The sequence below is a fragment of the Vipera ursinii genome, assembly GCF_947247035.1.
Source record: "Vipera ursinii genome assembly, chromosome: 2".
Lineage (NCBI taxonomy): Eukaryota > Metazoa > Chordata > Lepidosauria > Squamata > Viperidae > Vipera > Vipera ursinii.
In genome coordinates, this window is record NC_139513.1 from 52,430,146 (window position 1) to 52,452,686 (window position 22,541).

Genomic DNA, 22,541 nt, shown 5'->3' on the forward strand with positions numbered 1-22,541 from the left:
TCACTTTATTTTTCTCAGTGGTGACCAGCTAGGGTAAACTTTTTCTTGTAAAAACCACTGTAAAATGAGGAACAGTTTTCATGACATGATTATTAGAATAAAAAAATAAAAGAAAATAAAGGATCAAGGAAAAAGAAAAAGAGATGAGAGAAAAAAGTAAGAATATAATAAAAAAAAGAAATATATAAAGAAGCGACTTCCAATCTTCATGCCAAGTGTAAACAAATTTAATGAGTCTTCACATCCTCTAAATCTACAAATAATTATCTCGTTATTCCATCCCCGCAGATCTGTAAAGTACCATCTTTTCAGTCCTGGTGTCAGTAAAAAGTTCATAAAGGGTTTTCAAAAGTTTCAATCTTGACCAAATAAACTGATTTTATATTTCTTCTCTTTTACTTCTAACAACAAAATACTATAAATGAATTTGCCTAGATCAATAACCCAAATCTAAAACTTACAGGCCACCAAATGAAATTGTGGCAGAAGATTCAGTATACATAAACAGTCTACAGAGTCCTTAAGATGTGATTGGTGCTTACTAGTCCAGATGGCTTTATAAATTACATTATTCCTCCTTCCTCAGCTTGAGGCCCTCCACATTATTCAAGTCTTATAATCTTCCATCCCGTATAAAGAGATATTTAATTTCCTCCCTCCATTTCTCTTTCCTACTCACTCATGGTTTCCCAGTAGAAGTCTAAATTGGGCTGATCTGTCAGTGACAAGATATATGTAGAAACTCTGCTTTATGGCAGAAGATGTAAAACCATGTACAATACTTGCATATCTTAGAAAAAATGGAATAAAAGAGATATAGAATTCTACAGAGATAGTTGTGTCATTGCAAAATTAATAGTGCCTTCTGGCACTTTAATGATTAACAGATTGATAGGTGAATAGGTAATTGAAACATTTAAAAGCTGACCCCTCCTCACCTCCATCTTTTGAAATATCTTAAAGGCCAACAAAACTCTCTCTAGGCATTTGGAGATTATTATAAAGTAAGGCACCAAGCTGCAGTAAGAAAAGAAAAGGCATTCCATGCTCATTCATTAAAGTTCTCTTCATATAGTTGTGGGCAATCCTTCTTCAGTGTATTTTTCTCCAACCAAAAAATGTTTTATCACATCCAGTTGAGAAAGAACCCACAATTTTTTTAAAAAAAATTAAGGAAGGAACTCAGGCAACCCAGAAGAAAGTAGAGTCAGGGAAGCCACTTCTGCAAGAGTTATAATTCTAAGAATTCATAAAAAAGTAGATTGTGTTTCTCAATAAATATTATCTCCTCTTTTGTCTTATCTCACACTGCTGTTAACATTTGACACAGATAGTTGAGGTTCATTAAAATGAAAAAATCTACTGTAGACAATAAGGAGAAGCTTTTAAGCATTGTTGCTACACCATTTCTACATCATTGTTTAATTAAGTTTCAGTGACTGCTTTTATTTCAGGATCCAAAATTTGAGCAGGTGAAATCCCGTTTTATTTAGAATATATATTAGAAGGGTGGAAACTAGTCAAGGAGATAACCAACCTAGAAACAGAAATTTCCTGACAGATAGAACAATTAATCAGATTAACAGCTGGAGGTTTTTAAGAAGAGATTGGACAACCACTTTTTGAAATGGTATACGGCCTTCTGCTTGAGCAGGGGGTTGGACTAGAAGACCTCCAAGGTTCCTTCTACTATTCTGTTATACCCTTTGAAATCAATTGGATTTAAACTAGTCATGACTGACACAAGTCCTATTGATTTCACTGAATCTGCTCTAGTAAGACTAAGCCTAGATTTCACTCCAAGGGACTAGAAACAGGCAGAGATTATTCAGTATTTGTAACAGAATATTCTCAAACACGAGTACTTGACTCCAGCTATGCTCACTAAGAGCTGCCTTATTCTCAGTAGAGAGCTGTAACAGTGAATGGGTGGCTTATACATTTTGAGTGCAACAGACCAGTGGTGGGATTCAAATATGTGAACAACCAGTTTTCTGTGTGGATGCCACTTCCAGAAGTCCATTCTGGGCCTGGGCAACAAAAAAATTACTACCGGTTCTGCCGAAGTGGTGCGAACTGGCTGAATCCCACCACTGCAACAGACCCATTCCTTCTGAGACTGAAATACTTTACAGCAGTTACACTAATGTTTGTAACTGTAACTTTCTGACTGCCATCAGAAATCTTCATTAAACCATTCTGAGAAAGATCAACAGACTAAGGTCTCATTGTTTCCACACCCATTTTCTGAAAGACCCTCAGTTAAGCATACTTGTTTATTTGCCAAAGATTCACTTAGCCTCAGTAACACTACTCACCTCCCCAACTGTGAAGTTTAATCACAGTCCATCAACTGGTTTAGAAATCAATTGATTTTACTCAAAATCTTTACTAAAAAAAAGTTAAAAATACTACTGTTTTTTGCCACCTTTTTTGCCCTGCGATATCTAAGCATATAGTAGTTTTCTCTGGGTGTAAAATATTCCCCCCCAAAAAGGCCCTATTATTTAAACTTAGGAATTTTTAGCATTTGAAATTGTGGTAGACTATTGCATTGAGTATGGCAGGTCTTCTGCTCAATGTTTAAGTGTCGATTCCTGAAAATGGCAATGATGACTTGGCTTTTAAGATACTGAATAATAGAATAAGAGAGTTGGAAGGAACCTTGAAGGTCTTTTAGTCCAACCCCCTGCTCAAGCAAGAGACCCTATACCAGGGGTAGGCAACCTTGGCTCTTTTATGACTCGTGGACTTCAACTCCCAGAATTCCTGAGCCAGCCATGCTGAAGGGAAAGGGAGAGGTTTCCAAGCTGAGGCATACTGGCTCAGGAATTCTGGGAGTTGAAGTCCACGAGTCATAAAAGAGCCAAGGTTGCCTACCCCTGCCCTATACCATTCAAGACAAGTGTCTGTCCAGTCTCTTATGAAAAGCCTTCATTGACGGAGCACCCACAACTTCTGGAGGCAAGCCATTCCACTGGTTAATTGTTCTCACTGTCAGGAAATTTCTCCTTAGTTCTAGGTTGTTTCTCTCTTTGGTTAGTTTCCATCGATTGTTTCTTGTCTTGCCTTCTGCTGCTTTGGAAAATAGGTTGACAGCCTATTTTGTGGCAGCCCTCAAAAATATTGGAACACTGCTATCATGTCACCCCCTAGTCCGTGTTTTCACTGGACTAGACATACCCAATTCTTGCAACTATTCTTTATATGTTTTAGCCTTCAATCCCCTAATTATCCTGAAGAAAACATATGGAAATATTTTTCAAATGGCAAGTGGTCTGTTATATTTAAAGAAATACTAGTTCCAGGAAACTGTTCCCATTCATTTTTGTTGTTTATGGCTATGCAACTTAATCAAAGCAGTCAGTTTTTACCGTTTGAGGGCCTTTGTTCATCATACGTGCAGAAAATGTGAACTGAAAATCTTCTTTAACTTTGCATTATCTTCTTGGATGCTTGAGGAAAACAGAACTGGTAGGATTGTCAGCAGATTCTCTGCCAGTTTTGATCTTTAACAAATGCCAATCTTTGCCATTCTCGGGAGCCAGACCTGAGGAAATTACTTAGTGGCAAATTGACAACTTTATGTAAGCCAGCTAAATGCGGCATCTATACTTCAGAACGAGTCTGAACAAGTGCATGGGACAATACAAAATTCATAATACAGGGGATGCATCCCAGAAAACTCTGAAGCTCAGGAATACAACTGGGCAGGAGATTCTAGTAGTAATTAATCCAGGTTTATGCTGTAATTATACTTGTAGGAGGCCAATGAAACAAGGAGAACCAACATATTTTATTGATGCTTAAAGAAATTGCAATTATTTGCCCTATGCTTCTGGGACAATAAATCAAAGCCTTATCTCACGTATAATACTGGTAACAAAGCCAAAGGTTAGCTGTCCATAGGTAACTTGTGAAGGCACAGAAAATGAGGCTGCCAAGCAGAACAGTGGGCAGAGTGAATCTATTTTTCCTCTTGTGTTCCTTCTCCCATGTACGTGTTTGCATTTTTCATCACCTCTTTCATTTCAAGATTTTCATGCCCTGGCAACGAAGAATGAATTGTAGAAATAAGCTGCATGAGAGGTTTAAAGGGGAAAAAAATCGAAACAAAACAAATATGGTATAAAATCTTTTTTTAATGTATCTTTTTTCCCCTTGTTCTTTCATGAAGGAAAGAGAAAGGAGACGAAGGGCAATAGGAAAACCTTGCTGAATAGCCCAACTACAAAAATACAACCACAGTTACTAAAAGCCCAATCTATTTTCAAATGATTTGCTCTAATGGAATGTTGCTGTACATCTTTTGATGAGACAGGAGTCTATTTAAAAAGGCTGGCACTTTCAAATGTGCTTTTAAACCCCATCTGTCAATTAAAAAAACACCAAGGGTTCAGCGGCTGGGAAAAAAGATGACAGTAATGAAAAGCTGGGAGGGCAGAAAGGAAAAAAAAATACAGAGAAATCTGGCAGTCAGGACAAGAGAGGAAGGGGGGGGGAAGCCTGAATTTCAAAAAGAAGTGGGGAGAAAATGAAATGACGGGGAAGACTTACAGCACAGCTATTTGTACATAGTAGCTCCGAGAATGACAACACTGCAGTAAATACAAAATCCTGCTTGTGTCATTTTAAGCATACACTACATACATTTTCCAGAGGCAGAATTTAATTTAATCCTAATTTGCTGAAGTTAAACCTAGGATCGTGTAAAGTAGTTAGATGAAGAAAATGTTCATGGTATATGAAGGGAGCCTTCCTTTTTCCACTAAATAATTACAAAGTAATCCCTGCATATCTGGGATGGGGAAAATACTTTCACTTCACAGTGATATTCTAAACATCAGTGACACCACACTCACACACACACACACACACACACTGAATATTCAGTTGTGCAGCTTGGGGATATGCAGTACTTTTGCTGGCAGTTCAGGCTGCAGCTGTGGTTAAGAGTGCCTTTACCCATACACCAACTGCATGAAGTATTTTTAAAAAAATAAGAGTATTTTTTCTTGGAGTCAGATAATCTTGCAATGATTCATATCTTCATTAGCTCTCATTTAGATTATTACAATCTGCTCAAATTATGGGCTGCCATCATATCATGTCACGTCATGTCATGAAATTCCTATACACCCAAAAAAGGACATCCTATTAAATTAGCAGTAAATAAATCAAAAAGAAATAATCCTTCAAACCTGTTGTGAAACTAGTACAGAATAAGGTACCAAGAGCAGCATTTCTCAACCTTAGGCACTTTAAGATGCATGAATTGAAACTCCCAGAATCCCTCAGCCAGCATAGGGAATTGAATCCACACTTCTTAAAGTTGTTAAGATTGAGAAACATTAACTTAGACCACACTGAACTAGACTTAAAACAACTTCAGTGGCTTCTAGTCCTTTGACAGACACTGTTCAAGGGACTAATTTTGATGTAGAAAGTCTAAATAATTTGAAAGTCTAAATAATTTGGGGAAACATTTTGCTTAGCTTGCTAAAACAAGATCTAATGGGAAAAAGTTGAAAATTGAAACCAGCGGTATTCAACTTACAGTCAAACAACCTTTACAGGTATCTACTTCCGAAAGGACAAGGTAGGATACACTGAAGTGGAATCTCATCACCCAATCTAACCATATAACTGTTAGTGATGCCCATCACAAACTTTTCAATTATCCTTGTTCAACAGGTTCACCTTTTGGTTTAGGGGCTAGCAACAGTAGGACCACAGCCAAAAGGGCCAGGTTTGCCTCTGGTGAAGCTTGCTGTCATATTCTGTTGCCTGATTTTATACTTTGTGACAGGAAATCATAGATGATTGCTGGCAATGCTCATCCTACCCAAGGCACATAAAGATCAACATATTTAGATGCAAGGTTACTCTTTGTTTTTGGCAAGGTTTACTTTAGTCTAGCCTGAAGGAGATAGCTCTAAATAGCTCATAAAGATAGGTCATTGTTATGTTTACAAAAAAATGTTCATTATGCTTTTTTGTTACTATAACACACTTCAATCAAGTACTTATTGTCAGCAAATTCTGTCAATATCCATCAAATCTACTATAGGGAAAATAACTGTTGTCAGCTAACTTGCAGTAAAACTATAAAGTAATTATATATGATAGCAATTGCATGCTCATTTGATTATATTTTAAAATAATGATCCTCAGTCATCTAAATTATTGTTGCTATCTTCCCATTTACTCCTTGCCCTTTAAACCATCATATCTGGGGAAAAATATATTCTCTTTTAAGAGCTTGTCTGAAGTCCATGATCTCTTTCAAGATACTCTGTGTGTATCCTGTGAAGAAGAAGAAGAAGAAGAAGAAGAAGAAGAAGAAGAAGAAGAAGAAGAAGAAGAAGAAGAAGAAGAAGAAGAAGAAGAAGAAGAAGAAGAAGAAGAAGAAGCAGCTAGCAGAACAGACAGGGCCTTTTCTGTTGTAACAACCCAATTATTTGCTTCCCAAATATCTATGGAGATTCTCAGTCATCCAGGTAATAGTTATAACAGGAATTCCACCCATTCACTGGTATAGATATGTGGATGATACTTGGGTCAAGATCAAAACACAGGAATTGGAAGCATTCACTAAACATATCCACTTGGTGGACAGATACATAAAATTCACATGTGAAGATGTTAAGGAAAATAGTCTAGCCTTCATGGACTGTGCTGTATACATTAAGGAAGACAGAAGCCTTAACAATGAAATTTACAGAAAAACCACTCATATGGATCAATATTTGCGTTTTGAATCACACCACCCACTGGAGCACAAAATGGGAGTTATCAGAACCTACAACACAGAGCTGAAGGCCTGCCTACCAGCAAAGAAGGAAAAGAAAAAGAAATAAAACACATCAAAGAAGCCCTCAGAATGTGTGGCTATCCCAAGTGGACCTTCATCAAATCTCAAAAAAGACCTAGCAGGAGCTCCTTCATAACAGATGAAGAAAACAATAAATGTAGTCATTCCATACATTGCAGGGATACCGGAAAAGCTCAGGAGGATCTTCAACCTACACAACATACGTGCTCACTTCAAACCTAAGAATACACTAAGACAGAAGCTTGTCCACCCCAAGGATAAAACATCCAGACACAAACTGAGCAATGCAACACAATGCAGTGAGCCATATCCAGATCTGTACATTGGGGAAACAAAACAACAACTTCATAAACATATGGTACAACGTAGGAGAACAAACCCATCAGGACAAGATTCAGCAGTCCATCTGCATTTAAAAGACAAAGGCCACTCTTTTGAAGACAGCAAAGTCCACATTTTGGACAGAGTGGACCACTGGTTTGAAAGAGGGATCAAAGAGGCCATCTATGTCAAAATTGAAAAGCCCTCTCTCAACAGAGGAGGAGGGATATGACATAATCTATCTCCAGTCCTACAACACAGTCCTTTCAGCGCTTCCACGAAGGCTCCGCACCCATTTGCACTACTCAGATGACCCTGAAGACACAGATAATCCTCCAAGTAGCTTTAACAACTTGCTAAAATAATACAAATGAACAGCTGTCTGCAGGAGTATAAATCTTTCCATTCCCCACCATTCAATCAGAGCTGAAGAAGCTTCTTGGATGAGAAGCAAAACATCTTCAAAGAAAAACAAGAAAGTTCAGTTGCCTCGTGAAAAAGCATCTTTGGGTTGCTTCCCAAATACTGACTCTGTTTTGTATCATTTATTATTCTTTTTAATTATATGACATCAACTCACTCTCACTTTTTAGCAACCACTGACAGAACTTCTCCAAGATGACACGTCCCCAACATGGTTGTTTAGATCTTCCAACAATGTCTCTGATGATGCTATAATTGTGAGCATCCAATGTAGAGAATTAGGTTGGTGACTTGAAGGAAATAGGCAAGATATATATATGAAGAGGAATGAAATAGTTCATAATTCAGGGGAAACAAGATAGTATTCAGAAGAGACTTAGGAAAACTCCTCTTTGATTCATTGGCAAATATTTGTAAATAAGGAATATATTTTAAGGAATGTTGGCTGTTCTTTGATATTATTTGAATCATTGTCCATTGGCATCCTTTAACATATTAGTTTGAGGTTGGAACCTCCTTCTGGGTCTAAAAACCAATAAATCTTCACACAAATTTGTGTGTATGTGTGTGTGTGTGTGTGTATGTGTGTTTGTATGTCCGTGTGTATTAGGGATTTATAAGACTAATAACTAAAGATAATAGCTCTTAACTTTTAATAAAATATGGTTTTAAACTATTTAAAGAGATGAATACATGGAAAACAAATCTCAGTAATGAAGGGCAATGTAAATTGTATTTGCCATTCCTGGAAGAATTTATAATCAGAAGGAAGTTTAAATAAATAGGAGAACTGATACATTTGGCTTTTTACATGAATTTTACTTTTGTATGTCTTGTCCACTAATTTTTTTAAAGTATTTGAGTGGGGAATGAGATAAGCTATTCACAGTACAATAAAAACAGAATGGAAGAATCCATTATGTCTATTGCAGATTATGCATAACTAAAGAATATACGGGCACCAGCTCAAAGCTTTTTAGTGCCATCTCATAATCTTTTTTTATTATTATTATTTATGCGGGCATTTTATCTCAACGCATTTGTCTTTCCTTATTGTATCTGCTGCCTATTCTGTTCTTATCATGATGATACGGCTTAGTGTTTCGCTGTGCTGGGTTTCATTTTAATCATATTTCTGTATCACCAGAAATTGTTTAATGTCTCTCAGCATAGCAGGTGGTACATACAAAGGGGAGGGGTGTGTGTGATGTGTCTACAAGGAGAATGGATGTGATTATAGTACAGCAAGGACTGAGTGGTCCTAATCAAGGAGACCTCTTTACATACACAAACTATTTCAGCTGCTCTGAATTTCTTTTATTTGTACACTTTGTCTCCAAGTCTACATCTTCTAATGTCTGATCTTTAGTGTATACCATTTACTGTTTTCCTTGCCAGAGTGCATTTCCTTTTTTCTTTTTCTTTTTTTTTTTGGTCTGGTCCTAGTATCTGCTTCCCAGATTGCTGTAGCAGATTCATTGCCTTTTTAATTAAGTCTTCATTTCTCCTGATTAAAACAAAAACAAAAAGCAAGGTAAGGCCATCTTAGATTATCCTAAACATTTCCTTATTTTGATTCATTACAGTTGAGGTCTAGTACTCTAACTGTATATAAAAGGAAAGACTTTGATTTAACTCAAAATAAACACAAGCCTATAAATCTGCACCTCTCAATAAGTCTCAACTCTGACCTACCGGGAAGCAGAAGATGCTGCTTTCCAATCTGGCATGGTTAATATCAGTTCTGAGTCCATTGCATCTACCCCAGCAATTAGGTTCCATCTGTTGGATCTGCTGACTGCCACTTCTGAATTCCTTGGCTTGCTTCACAGACTGAAAGGAAAAGAGGCCTGTTGGTTGACGTGATCAGGTATGAGGCCTCAAACCAAAAGAAGGAATATCCCGAAGTGCTAGGGACAAATACTTTTACTCTTAAAGGTTTCGTATGTTTCTCTCTGTCTATTTCAAGAGAAGAAAAAGAAGGTTCCCTTCCAGAGAAGTAAAGGAAGGACATAAATACCTTGGGACAGAGGTCTCCAATGTTAGTAACTTTAGGACTTGTGGACTTCAACTCCCAGAATTCCTCAGCCTGAGGAATTCTGGGAGTTGAACTCCACAAGTCCTAAAGCCTGAGGAATTCTGGGAGTTGAACTCCACAAGTCCTAAAGTTGCCACGGTTGGAGATCTCTGCCTTGGGAGACTTACTTTGTAGCTGGAAACATGCCACTTTTTTAAGTATCAGCCTACAGCATCTTTGAATATTTTCTTGTGTTTCTCTTCTGGTGTTGGACTGCTCTCAGGCTTATCTTCAAGGAATTTTATTTAAGCCATCATCCTTTGTGGGAAAGGAAGAAAATAGACAAAATAAATTTTATTCTTAATCATTTTTTTTCATTCTCAATGGATGCTCATATGGAGCACCTTATCACGTTATCCTGACAGCAATTCTTCTAAGCTGTTGTAGCTTCCTGCTCATGGAACCTGCCAATAGTTAGGGCAGCACAGCCATGGCATGTAGAGTCCCCACCTCTAGGCTTAAATCCAAAACTCATTTTTTTTTCTTTTTTGATAGTCTGACCTGCAGACTTGTAACTTAATAACTGTTATTAAAAATAATTGTTAATTGTATGTCATTTTCCCCCTCCATGTTTTCAGTAATGCGAAACAAGATGGGAAAAACAATCTGTTGCTGGAAACATCAGGCTTTGAACAACTGTGCATACCAATACATAACAAAGATATGGTTGAAAAAAGATTCAGAAGCTGAGAAGAACATTACACATAGGTGTAATCAAAGGAAGTGTCACAGGTGCACCAATTCTAGATCTCAGTCAGAAGTAATGGGAGGTTTCACCATTTACCTCCAAAGGTTCTTTTTCTTTGCTCTGATGTAAGTCCTTTGTTGAATCTGTTGCTCATATTCCATAATCTTTAGGCCTTGTGTTTCCAAATTCTGAAGGTTTAACCTCCCTGCCTAGACAAACAGTTTCCCCCCTTCCCACTCTGTTTTTCCTCACATTGCAGACATACAAGAGCTGCCATCACACGCTGGGTTGTTTATAAAAAGCAGAACACGATTCCTCAAGTCTTAATTATAGTCATTTGCCCAGGTTTTGGCATGTCATGATCTCAGTCAGCACTGAAAATCCTCTTCTGGTGTCTGAGTGTTATAAATATTTGTATTACAGGAGGCTCTCGGGGAGTCTGCCTTTGTATTACGTAGCACTGGTTGAGTCCGCACTGGGGTAATGCAACTATTTAATGAACAAAAAGGAGGGCAAACAATAAAGGGAAAGAATAGTGCTACTGCTATGTCTGTGCCACTGTTAGGAACAAAGCGGCCATGTCACTGGTACAGTGGTCTGTTTGGGGAGGTTTTCAGTTTGAAGAACAGGGTAGTACAGGCTTAGCCTAAATGGGAGAAGCTGAGAACAAGCAGAAGCAGCTTTGGGGTTGTCCATCAAGAATGAGCATCTGGATAGGCATATTATTATTATTATTTATTGGATTTTTATACCGCCCTTCTCCCGAAGGACTATACAATCAGCATCCACAATGACGGTGAAGGGTTCTGTAACTGGAACAACAACAGCAACAAAAATTTAGCCTAACTATTGCTATCTCACTTCTGTAATCAGCATTTGCATTGGGGACAAATTTCATGCAAGCTTGGAAAACATGTACATGGATGGGATTACTGAAGGAGGGAATAAGGGAGTATACAGGAATGATTGATGTCTTCCTTATAATGAAGGGGTCTTCAAACTTGGCCCTTTTATGACTTGTGGACTTCAACTCCCATAATTCCTCAGCCAGCTACTAACTTTCTAAGGTGTGACACTTCTGAACTTAACACTGCCAGCCTTCCAGATTGTTTTCCACCCAGCTGTTTTACTTGATCAATTAAAGCACTGCTTCCTCAAGAAGGCTCCATTTGAGTTGCCTGATTAGACTTTTAATGGTATCTCAAATTTAAGTAAGGGCCAGTGATCTTACAAGGGTGAGGAGTATTTTGATTTAAATAGCACTACAGATGCGGCCAAAATTGTGGGAACCTTTTGGGGAAAGTGTACGGTAGAAATGCCACCTTTGGTTAACTTTCCACCAATTTTTCTTCTAATTTCTTTATAACTGTAGCCTTCTTCACTTAATAATACTATTTTACATCACTTTCTGGGCAACCAGTCAACTCTTTGCACCATTACTTTAATTTTATTATGTTTTACAAGCTCACTAAATGAAAAAAACACAAAAAGCCCCAACCAACTTGATAGCGATCATATAACACACTGACAAATGTCCTCCTCTCAGCTTCAATACATGACATCAATAACTGAATCTTACTGTGTTCTGATTGGTTCATTGCTAAAACAACATGACACCTGATTGGCTCTCTAAACACTCATTGGTTACAATCAGATGAAGGAAAGCTACCTGGTATCAACCTAAGCAAGTTGTGCTTCCTTTTTCTGGTTATTTCGCTATACCTTTTCATAGATACAGATAATTGAACAAACTTTGTTGCATTACAGTCTTGATTAAAATTATCTTTCCATTGATATATAATTTTATGGTACTACTCCAAAAAAAAATGGTGTTATTAGCCATCAACCCTCAAAAATACACTTTTCCCAAAAGGTTTCCAAACTTTTGGCCACTACTGTATGTACAGGTAATCTTCATTTAGTGACCACAATTGGGACTGGCAACTTGGTCATTAAGCGAAGCAGTTGCTTAGTGAAACCGCAGCTGTGCTTATGATCCTACTTCAGCATTCCTTTGCTTTGCAGACTTGCAAAGGTTGTCAATGCAAGGATTGGTTTCAAAGTTGCTTTTTAATCACCATTGTAACTGCGAATGTTCACTAAACAAGGCAGTCACTAAACAAGGACTATCTGTATATTGTGAAAATCTAAGTCCTATTTGGTCTTATTTTTTATTATCAATGTTCTTATGTTCCTCCCCGCCCACAAACACACCCACATTAGTAATGTGTAAATAACAACCCTGATTAGGCAACCTTTACATTTAGACTCATTAGCTCAGAATCTATTTATGAACAGACCTTAATTGAATGGTAAATTATTCAGCAACAATGATGAAATCATGACAGTGTGTTGTCCATATATTAATAGTGCATGTGGATGCAAAAGGTTGATCACCGGGTGTTTTCACCCTAGTGGAAAGAAGGGCAAAAAAATCATGCAAGCTGTGTATTTTAAAGCAATGTATGAAAATAATATCATCATGTTTTGTTTTCCATATTTTTTCATGCACAAACATAAACTATAATGTGTATTTCCATATGAATTTTTACAATAGTTTTCATATGTATTCTTTTGAAATGAAACTTGGAGAAGCACTGAAGTTAAAGAATAACTGCATTCCACTAGGGTTGGGCAGTTATAAATTAAAATTAAATTAAATTAAAATTGCACTTCACATTTTCATCCTGCAAATTTAAATTAGATCAGTCTCCTTAGGAAATATAGACTGAACAAATTTCTAAAATACCCATTATGGACTAGCAGCCTTCAACAGGAGATATCTGAAGAGTCTCAGGGTACTCCGATGTCAAATACACTGGTTCGGGATCTACAGTATGTCATTTGCAGAAATCCTCATTATGAACTGGAAATATAATCAAACAATGGGATGGGACGGATGAATGTCAATGGATTTTAATTTTTCAAAATTATTTTTTCTTCCTTTATATAAATGACTATGTCAGGGGTCTTCAAACTTGACCCTTTTATGACTTGTGGACTTCAACTCCCAGAATTCCTCAGCCAGCGTGCCTAGCTGAGGAATTCTGGGAGTTGAAGTCCACAAGTCATAAATGGGCTAAGTTTGAAGACCCCTGAACTATGTCTTGCTTATGACTCAAGAAAGACCTTACAGCAACCCTCATATTATAAATCATATTAATATCACATATCAGAAATAAAACCAACACTCCAGATGGTTCTCAGTTCATTATGGCAGAATTTTCTGCCCTTTCCTTTCATCTTAAATCCATTTCTTTTGGTATTGCCATTGTGTCATTACATTCTGAACAGCATCTCTTATATTTATGCCTTTTCTTGGTGGCAGTTGTAATGCGGTAAGAATGTCTGACTGAAAGCCATGGGACCTAGTAGCTGGAGGCCACTCAGATCTTGATAGGCACCAAAGGGTTTCTGTCATAAAGCTATAGAGCAAAAAACTATTAAAAGGTAAAGGTTCCCCCACACATGCGTGCTAGTCGTTTCCAACTCTAGGGGCCGGTGTTCATCTCCGTTTCAAAGCCGAAGAGCCAGTGCTTGTCCGAGGACGTCTCTGTGGTCATGTGGCCAGCATGACTAGATGCCAAAGGTGCACAGAACGCTGTTACCGTCCCACTGTAGTGGTCCCTATTTTTCTACTTGCATTTTTTATGTGCTTTCAAACTGCTAGGTTGGCAGAAGCTGGGACGAGTTACAGGCGCTCACTCTGTTACGCGGCACTCGGGATTCGATCCACCAAACTGCCGACCTTCTGATTGACAAGCTCTTCAGCACCATAATGCAAAGGCATCAGGATTTTTCCTTCAGTCTTTCTGATGGTTCAAATTTCACAGCCATATTTCTTTAGATTATTTTAATCTCTTCTTTATTATTTCTATAAATAGCTCAAGGCAGTGAACATACTTAATAGTCCTCATATTTTCCCCACAATAACAACTCTGTGCGGTGGTTTGGGCTGAGAGAAAGTGACTGGCCCAAAATCATCCAGCCAGCTTTCGTGACTAAGACAGGACTAGAACTCACAGTCTCCTGTTTTCTAAGCCTTGTGCCTTAACCAATGACTCAAACTGGCTCACTATATTTGCTTGTTCATTTATTTAAAAGTACATTTAGGCCACTTCATTCAGGAGAATGTAAGCATTTTCTGTTTATAAGGTTTATGTATTTCTTTAGTTTAAATTGTATAAAGTGAAGCAAAATATAAACATATTAATGCAAAATATTAATCCAAACAGCATCTTAAATGTAATAATTTTACATAAAAACAACCTTGTCCAGCAAATTAATGAGGCCCAAAGGCCTTCCAAAATAGCCAAGGGATTGGGGGAAAAGGCTGTTCCCAAGGCAGGGAACTGTCACAGAGATTATCTTTTTTTGTGATCTCTCCTATCTCATTTCATAATAGGAGCAGGCTTTCACGAGGCATTTTTTGTTTGCTTAGACTGGACAACTGGAATCTGTTTAGGCTCATGGAGGACATTGTAAGTAATAAAGGGCACCTTGAATTGCACTCCAAAACTCACTGACAACCCTTATAATTCCCATCAATTTTCAAAGTTAAATATGATGCCAGAATCTTTTTTTTACAGATTTATATTTATTATTTATATTAATAAATGAATTAGATGAGGGAATAGAAGGGGAACTCATCACATTTGCAGATGACACTAAACTGGCAGGAATAGCCAAAACCCCAGAAGACAAACTGAGGATCCAAAAAGATCTTGACAAACTTGAACAAAAAGATCTTGACAAACTTTGTTGGCCCTATCCAACAAAATGAGTTTTAATGTGGGAAAAAAGGAAAGTTTTACATTTAGGCAGGAAAAAATCAAAGATATAAGTGCAGATTAGGCAAGAACTGGCTCAAAAACAGTAACGGTGAGAGGGACCTTGGAGTCCAAGTGGCAAATCACTTGAATATGAGACAGTAGTGTGCAGCAGCAGACAAAAAAGCTGGGTTGTATAAACAGAGGCATAGAATCAAGATCATGTGAAGTATTAGAACTGTTTTATAAAACCTTAATAAGACCACACCTAGAATACTGCAACCAGTTTTGGTCACCATGCTACAAAAAAAAATGTTGAGACTTAAGGAAAAAGTTCAGAGATGAGCAACTAAACTGATCCAAGGCCTGGAGACTAAAACATATGAAGAACAGCTGCAGGACTTGAGTTTGGCTAGTCTAAAGAAAAGAAGAAACAGGGGTGAGATGATAGCAGTGTTCCAATATTTCAGGGGCTGCCACAAAGAAGAGGAAGCTCAAATTATTCTCCCAAGCAGGGGAGGGCAGGACCAGAAACAATGGTTGGAAACTAATGAAAGAGAGAAGGAACATGGAATTAAGGAAACACTTCCTAAACAGTGAGGACAGTTAACCAGTGGAACAGCTTGCCTTCTGAAATTGTGGGTGCTCCATCACTGGAGGTTTTTAAGAAGAGGCTGGACTGTCACTTGTCTGAGATGGTACAGGTTCTCCTGCTTGAGCAGGGCCCTGGACTCTTTCATTAGTTTCCAACCATTGTTTCTGGTCCTGCCCTCCCCTGCTTGGGAGAATAATTTGAGCTTCCTCTTCTTTCAAAGATATAAGTGCAGATTAGGCAAGAACTGGCTCAAAAACAGTAACGGTGAGAGGGACCTTGGAGTCCAAGTGGCAAATCACTTGAATATGAGACAGTAGTGTGCAGCAGCAGCCAAAAAAGCTGGGTTGTATAAACAGAGGCATAGAATCAAGATCATGTGAAGTATTAGAACTGTTTTATAAAACCTTAATAAGACCACACCTAGAATACTGCAACCCCCAAGATCTCTTCCAGCTCTATTCTGTTCTATCTTCTATACATTCATCTGAACGCCTTCTTTCTCCAGGTGATGCTTGGTTTTGTTCTTTTATTATGACAATCTTGTATAAAAATTTCCTTGATTTCTGTACTTTTTTTATACTTCCAATTTTCTTGTTTTCAGTTTCTTTGCACTGGTATTTTGACCCTTTGCAGGAGGTGTTTGCAAATATGTATAATGGACTGCAGATAGTCTTCATTAGGATGGATTTCCTACCCTTTTATATTATTTCAAGCAACTAAACCTAAAATGCTGCTTGCTGAAATTAAGCTATTGGGTCAAGAGACCAGAAATTGTAGTTCACACCATAGCTCTGTTGCCTGCTGTCTGTGTGTACAATGGAGACAGACACTGGAGCTGGGTAGTAACTTCTTTATTGGATCAGGAATGAAGCTGGGCTAAGGGGTTACCTGGCGTCTCTTTATACCTGCCCAGGTGAATCGCAACCAATAGATTCAAACCTGAGCTTCCCGCCAGTGCAGGTGGCCAATGGATTTAAACCCTGGCTTCCTGCCAGAGCTGACCATGCCCTGGGGCTGTCAACAGCTTGCTCTATTCAGGCTTTCCCGCCAAAAGCAGTTGTAGCCTGGAGCTGTCCAGCCCCCTGCTGTGCTGACATTCCGTGTATGCTTAAGAGCATACATTATTATTATTATTATTATTATTATTATTATTATTATTATTATTAATTTAATTTATATACCGCCCTTCTCCCAGGGGACTCAGGGCGGTGAACAGGGCAATACATAAAAACTAGATACAAAAATTAAAATTATTAAAACATGATTAAACAATGCCCATAAAATTAATACAAATTTAAAATTAAAATCGTTTATAAAAATCCCACCCCGTCCCATCAGGCCAGGCCAGCTTGTTTAAAGAGATGGGTTTTAAGATCGTGCCGGAAGGAGCGGAGATCGGGCGCCATCCGGAGCTCAACCGGAAGATGGTTCCATAAATCCGGCGCACCCACAGAGAACGCCCTCCCCCTGGGGGTCACCAGTCGGCATTCTTTGACCGGTGGCACCCTGAGGAGGCCCTCTCTGTGGGAGCGTACTGGGCGGAGGGAAGTTGATGCCGGCTGCAGGTGCTCCCCAAGGTATTCCAGACCCATGCCATGAAGGGCTTTGTACGTCATTACCAACACTTTGAACCTCACCCGGAAGACAACTGGCAGCCAATGCAGCTTGCGGAGCAAAAGTGTAACATGGGAGTATCGGGAAACTCCCAGTACAACTCTCGTGGCTGCATTCTGTACCAGTTGGAGCCTCCGAGTGGTCTTCAAGGGTAGCCCCATGTAGAGAGTGTTGCAGTAATCAAGACGAGAGGTCACGAGCGCATGAGTGACCGTACGTAAGGCATCCCAGTCTAGATAGGGCCGCAACTGGCGCACCAGGCGAACCTGGGCGAAGGCCCCCCTAGTCACAGCTACAATATGGTCTTCTAAGGAGAGTTGTGAATCTAGGAGGACTCCCAAGTTGCGAGCCCTATCTACAGGAGGTAATGACTCACCCCCCATAGTGAGGGGTGGGATATCCTGAATATCCCGAGATGCCGGTACGCACAGCCACTCAGTCTTGTCAGGGTTGAGTCGAAGCCTGTTGCTCCCCATCCAGACCCGGACCGCCTCCAGGCGCCGGGACATCACGTTGAGCGCATCACTGGGGTGGTTTGGGGTCAAAATGAAAAGTTGGGTATCATCAGCATACTGATGATACCCAACTCCAAAACCACGAATGATCTCACCCAGCGGTTTCATGTAGATGTTGAACAGGAGACGCGAGAGGACCGACCCCTGAGGGACTCCACAAACGAGAGACCTCGCGGTCGACCTCTGCCCCCCTGCCAACACCGACTGCGAGCGTCCCAGGAGATAGGAGGAGAACCACTGAAGAACTGTGCCTCCCACTCCCAATCCCCTGAGACGCCACAGCAGGATACCATGGTCGATGGTATCGAAAGCCGCTGAGACGTTTAATAGGACTAGGACAGAGGAATATCCCTTGTCCCGAGCCCTCCAGAGATCATTCACCAGCGCGACCAATGCCGTCTCCGTGCTGTACCCAGGCCTGAAGCCCGATTGGTACGGGTCTAGATAATCCGCTTCATCCAGGACCAGAGGGAGCTGATGCGCCACCACACTCTCAACAACCTTCGCAAGAAAGCGAAGGTTGGAGACCGGACGAAAGTTATTCAAAACAGCCGGGTCCAAGGCAGGCTTCTTGAGGAGAGGTCTTACCACCGCCTCTTTCAAGGCGGCGGGAAAACTACCCTCACTCAGAGAAGCAGATATAACCACCTGGAACCAGCCTCGTGTCCCCTCCCGGGCTGCATAAACCAGCCAGGAAGGGCACGGGTCCAATAAACGTGGTGGAGCTCAGCCTCCCCATGATCCTGTCCACTTCCTCCAGAGTTACAGGATCGAACTCCTCCCAGGTGACATTGACAAGACCGCTCGTGTCCTGATCGTCTGATACTGCCCAGTCGGAGTCCAAACCGGTCCGAATCCGAGCGATTTTGTCCGACAGATGTTGACTAAATTCCTCGGCACGCCCCTGCAAGGGTTCCTCACTCACCTCCTGATTAAGGAGGGAGCGGGTCACCCTAAACAGGGCGGCCGGGCGATTATCTGCGGACGCGATGAGGGCAGTGAAGTAGTTAGACCTCGCTACCCTCATCGCTGCGAGATAAGACCTAATATGGGTTCTTTGTCCGCAATTTTTTTTGTTGGGAATAATTGTTGACGCTACAGTTGTGGACTCTAAGCTGATGTTGAATTTAGTTACGGCAGCAAGACTTTTGATAGGTCAATATTGGAAGAAAGAGGAACTGCCGACTATACAAGAGTGGATTTTAAAGGTTTCCGACTTGGCAGAGATGGCGAAGATTTCGGCCTATTTGAAAGATTACTCGCAAGAACATTATATTATGGAATGGAGAAAATGGATTGAGTTTATCCAGAATAAGTATAGGGTCAAGAAGTTTTATCTAGCATTTGAATAAGTCTTCTTTCGTTTTCTTTTTTCTTTTTTTATTTTGTCTTCTATATATATTTAATAATGCTAAGTTTTGTTTGATCCTATATAAGTTAGAGAGTGATGGATTTTAGAATTTATAGTTGTTAGTATATGGTTGTTTATGATTGCTTTTTTATATATATATACCTTGTATTTAGCTCTGGGAAGTCCGGGGGGGAGGGGGGTTGGGGGGAGGTGGGGGGGAGGAGGGAGGGGGGGAGGGGGGAAGGGGGGAGGTAGGGAGGGGAGGAGGGAGGGGGAAGGGGGTTTTTAAAGGAAAACTGTATTTTTAAAACTTTTCAATAAAAAAAAAAAAAAGACCTAATATGGGTTCTTAGTCGCAATCGGTCGGATTCAGATCAGCTGGACCTCCAAACGCTCTCTAGGCCCCGTCTCCGACGCTTCATCTCCTGGAGCTCCGCGGAGAACCATGGAGCCCATTGGGATCTGCGCCGGGTCAGGGGCCGCAAGGGTACAACTCTTACACCCCTTCCCCCATAGTGAGGGATTAACCTCTGTCATTCTGTCTCCCATAACTATATACACTTATTTACATTTATACACAGAATTTACATTTGTTTCATTCCCAGTTATGCCTCCCCTAAGAACACATGTAGTCAGCGAGGTAGCTTGGAGCCTTGTGAGGCCTGCTTGACCTCCTTGGGACTGGTTCCCCTGGTGGTATGGTGCTGTTTCTTGTCTCTCTTCCTTGCTGTTGTTGTTGTGGCAGATTGTGGTGTGTATGTGTGTGTGTTGAGGTGCCTTGGCTTTGTGTTATGCTGGGTTCTGGTGACTGCCTGGTTTCCCCGTCTGTCTCCTGCCTGGGGTAAGGTTGCCTCTGTGCCCCTTTGGTGACCCTCCTGGGTGTTTGTGTTAGTGTTGGCTCCTCCTCCTCAGCCCCCAGCGTGTCCTTAACAACCCTTTCTGGAGCCCTTTTCCTCAGCTGGTCCAGGTGCCTCTTCCAACAGAGTCCCCCCTCCACCCTTACCTTGTAGGAAAGGGGTCCTGTTTGCTCTAGTATTTCCTCTGGAACCCATGGATTACCTGAGCTATAGTTCCTTGCCCAGATGGGGTCCCCCATGTTAAAATTTGTTTTGATGTTAGGGGTCCCGGCGTCTGCTGCTACTCTGTCTGGGTGGAGCCTGTCCAGCGTTGTTATTAAGCGTCTGCCCCATCTGAGTTCCACTGGGCTTCTGCCTGTGGCAGTGCAGGGTGTTGCATGTTGGTGTAGGAGGAAGGTGGCCAGTCTTTGCTTCCAATTCCCCTGCACTATGCGCTTGAGGGCGTCCTTTGTTGTCCGCACGAATCGCTCTGCCAAACCATTACTGGCCGGGTGAAAAGGAGCCGAGGTGGTGTGTCTAATCCCAAGGTCCTCAGGAACACCTGAAAATCTGATGAGGTAAATTGTGTTTCATTATCTGACACGATCACGTCTGGCAGACCATGAGTTGCAAACATCCCCCTTAAAGCTTGAATGGTTCCTGCTGATGTCATGTTGCCCACGGGCACCACCTCCAGCCATTTGGAATGACTGTCTACTGCTAACAGAAATGTGTGTCCTTGGAATGGGCCTGCATAGTCTATGTGTACCCTGGACCATGGGGTGTGTTTCCTCCCACTTGTGAACTGGTGCATGTGGCTGTTCTGGCCGAGACCTCTGGCACGTGTAGCACCCAGCTACTAACCCTTCTATCTCCTTGTCCAACCCTGGCCACCACAGGTAGCTCCTTGCCAGGGCCTTCATTCTTACCACTCCTGGGTGGCCCTCGTGCAGTGACTGGAGGACTCTTTCTCTAAGCTTTGTGGGAATGATGACTCTACTTCCCCACAACAGACACCCCTTGTGTGTTGATAGTTCATGTCTTCTGGAAAAGTATGCAGTGAACTCTTGTCCTGGTGATTTGTCCTGCCACCCACTGCTCACCCACGAATGTATCCTGCTTAGAACCTTGTCCTTGGGGGTCTCTGAGGCTATGTCCTTTGCATTAAGGGGGCATTCTGGCAGCTCCTGTATTGCCAATATTTGGGTAGCAGGTGCGGGGTCTGGCTCAGTCTCCCTTAGGGGAAGTCTGCTGAGGCCATCTGCGTGTCCCATCTCTTTGCCTGGTCTGTGTACCAGCTTGCAGGAATATGCTGACAGGAAGATGGACCAGCATAGCATCCTGGGTGATAGAATTTGTGGTGTCTGCTTTTCCGTTGTGAATAACCCTAACAAAGGCTTATGATCAGTGTATATTAGGAATTCCCTACCATATAGGTAGTCATGAAATTTCTTTACTCCTGCAACCACTGCCAGTGCCTCCTTGTCTATCTGTGCGTAATTTCTTTCTGCAGCTGACAGGGTTCTTGAGTAGTAGGCGATGGGGGCCTGAGTTCCATCCTCCCTTAAATGGCTGAGGACTGCTCCAATCCCATAAGGGGATGCATCGCAAGCAAGGCAGATTGGCTGGTCTTCCCTGAAGTGCGTGACTGTAGCATTACCTGCTAACAGGTTCTTCAGTGTTTTGAACGCGTTTGTGTGTGCGTCAGTCCAGTCCCAGGATGCTTGCTTGTCAAGCAACCTGTGTAGAGGTTCTGCAATTGTTGCTTTGTGTGGCAGGAATGTGTGATAAAAATTGAGGAGGCCCAGGAATGCCTGCAACTCAGAATTGTTTTTGGGAGTTGGGGCTTCTTTGATTGCCCTGACTTTGGATGCAGATGGGTGGATGCCTAGAGCATCAATCCTGAACCCCAGGAACTCAGTTACCCCAATCTTGCATTTTTCCCTTTTGAGTTTCAGCCCTGCATCCCTGAACCTCTCTAGCACTGCTTTCAATCGGGTTGCCAAAACGTCCTCAGAGCTGGCTGCAATTAGGACATCGTCAAAGTAAGGACAAACCCCTGGTATTCCCTTGAGGGTCCTTTCCATCACTTCCTGGAAGATTCCAGGAGCTACGCTGACCCTGAACTGCAACCGGTCTACCCGGAACACCCCTTTGTGTGTGATTATTGTTTGTGCTTTAGCAGCCTCTGGGTCTACCGGCAGCTGCTGGTAAGCTTGGGCAAGATCCAATTTTGTGAACACCACCCCGCCTTGCACGGACGCCAGGATGCTGCTTACCGCGGGGACAGGGTAGGAATGGGCACTCAAAGATCGGTTAATGGTCCCCTTATAGTCGGTGCAAATTCTAATCTCGCCATTTGCCTTGAACGGCGTTACGATGGGGGTTTCCCATTCTGCTCCATCGACTGGCATTAACACCCCCTGGTCTACCAGCTTATCCAATTCCCACTCTATCTTGTGTTTTAGCGCAAACGGGACTCTCCTAGCCTTCATTCTGATGGGCTGAACCTGGGGG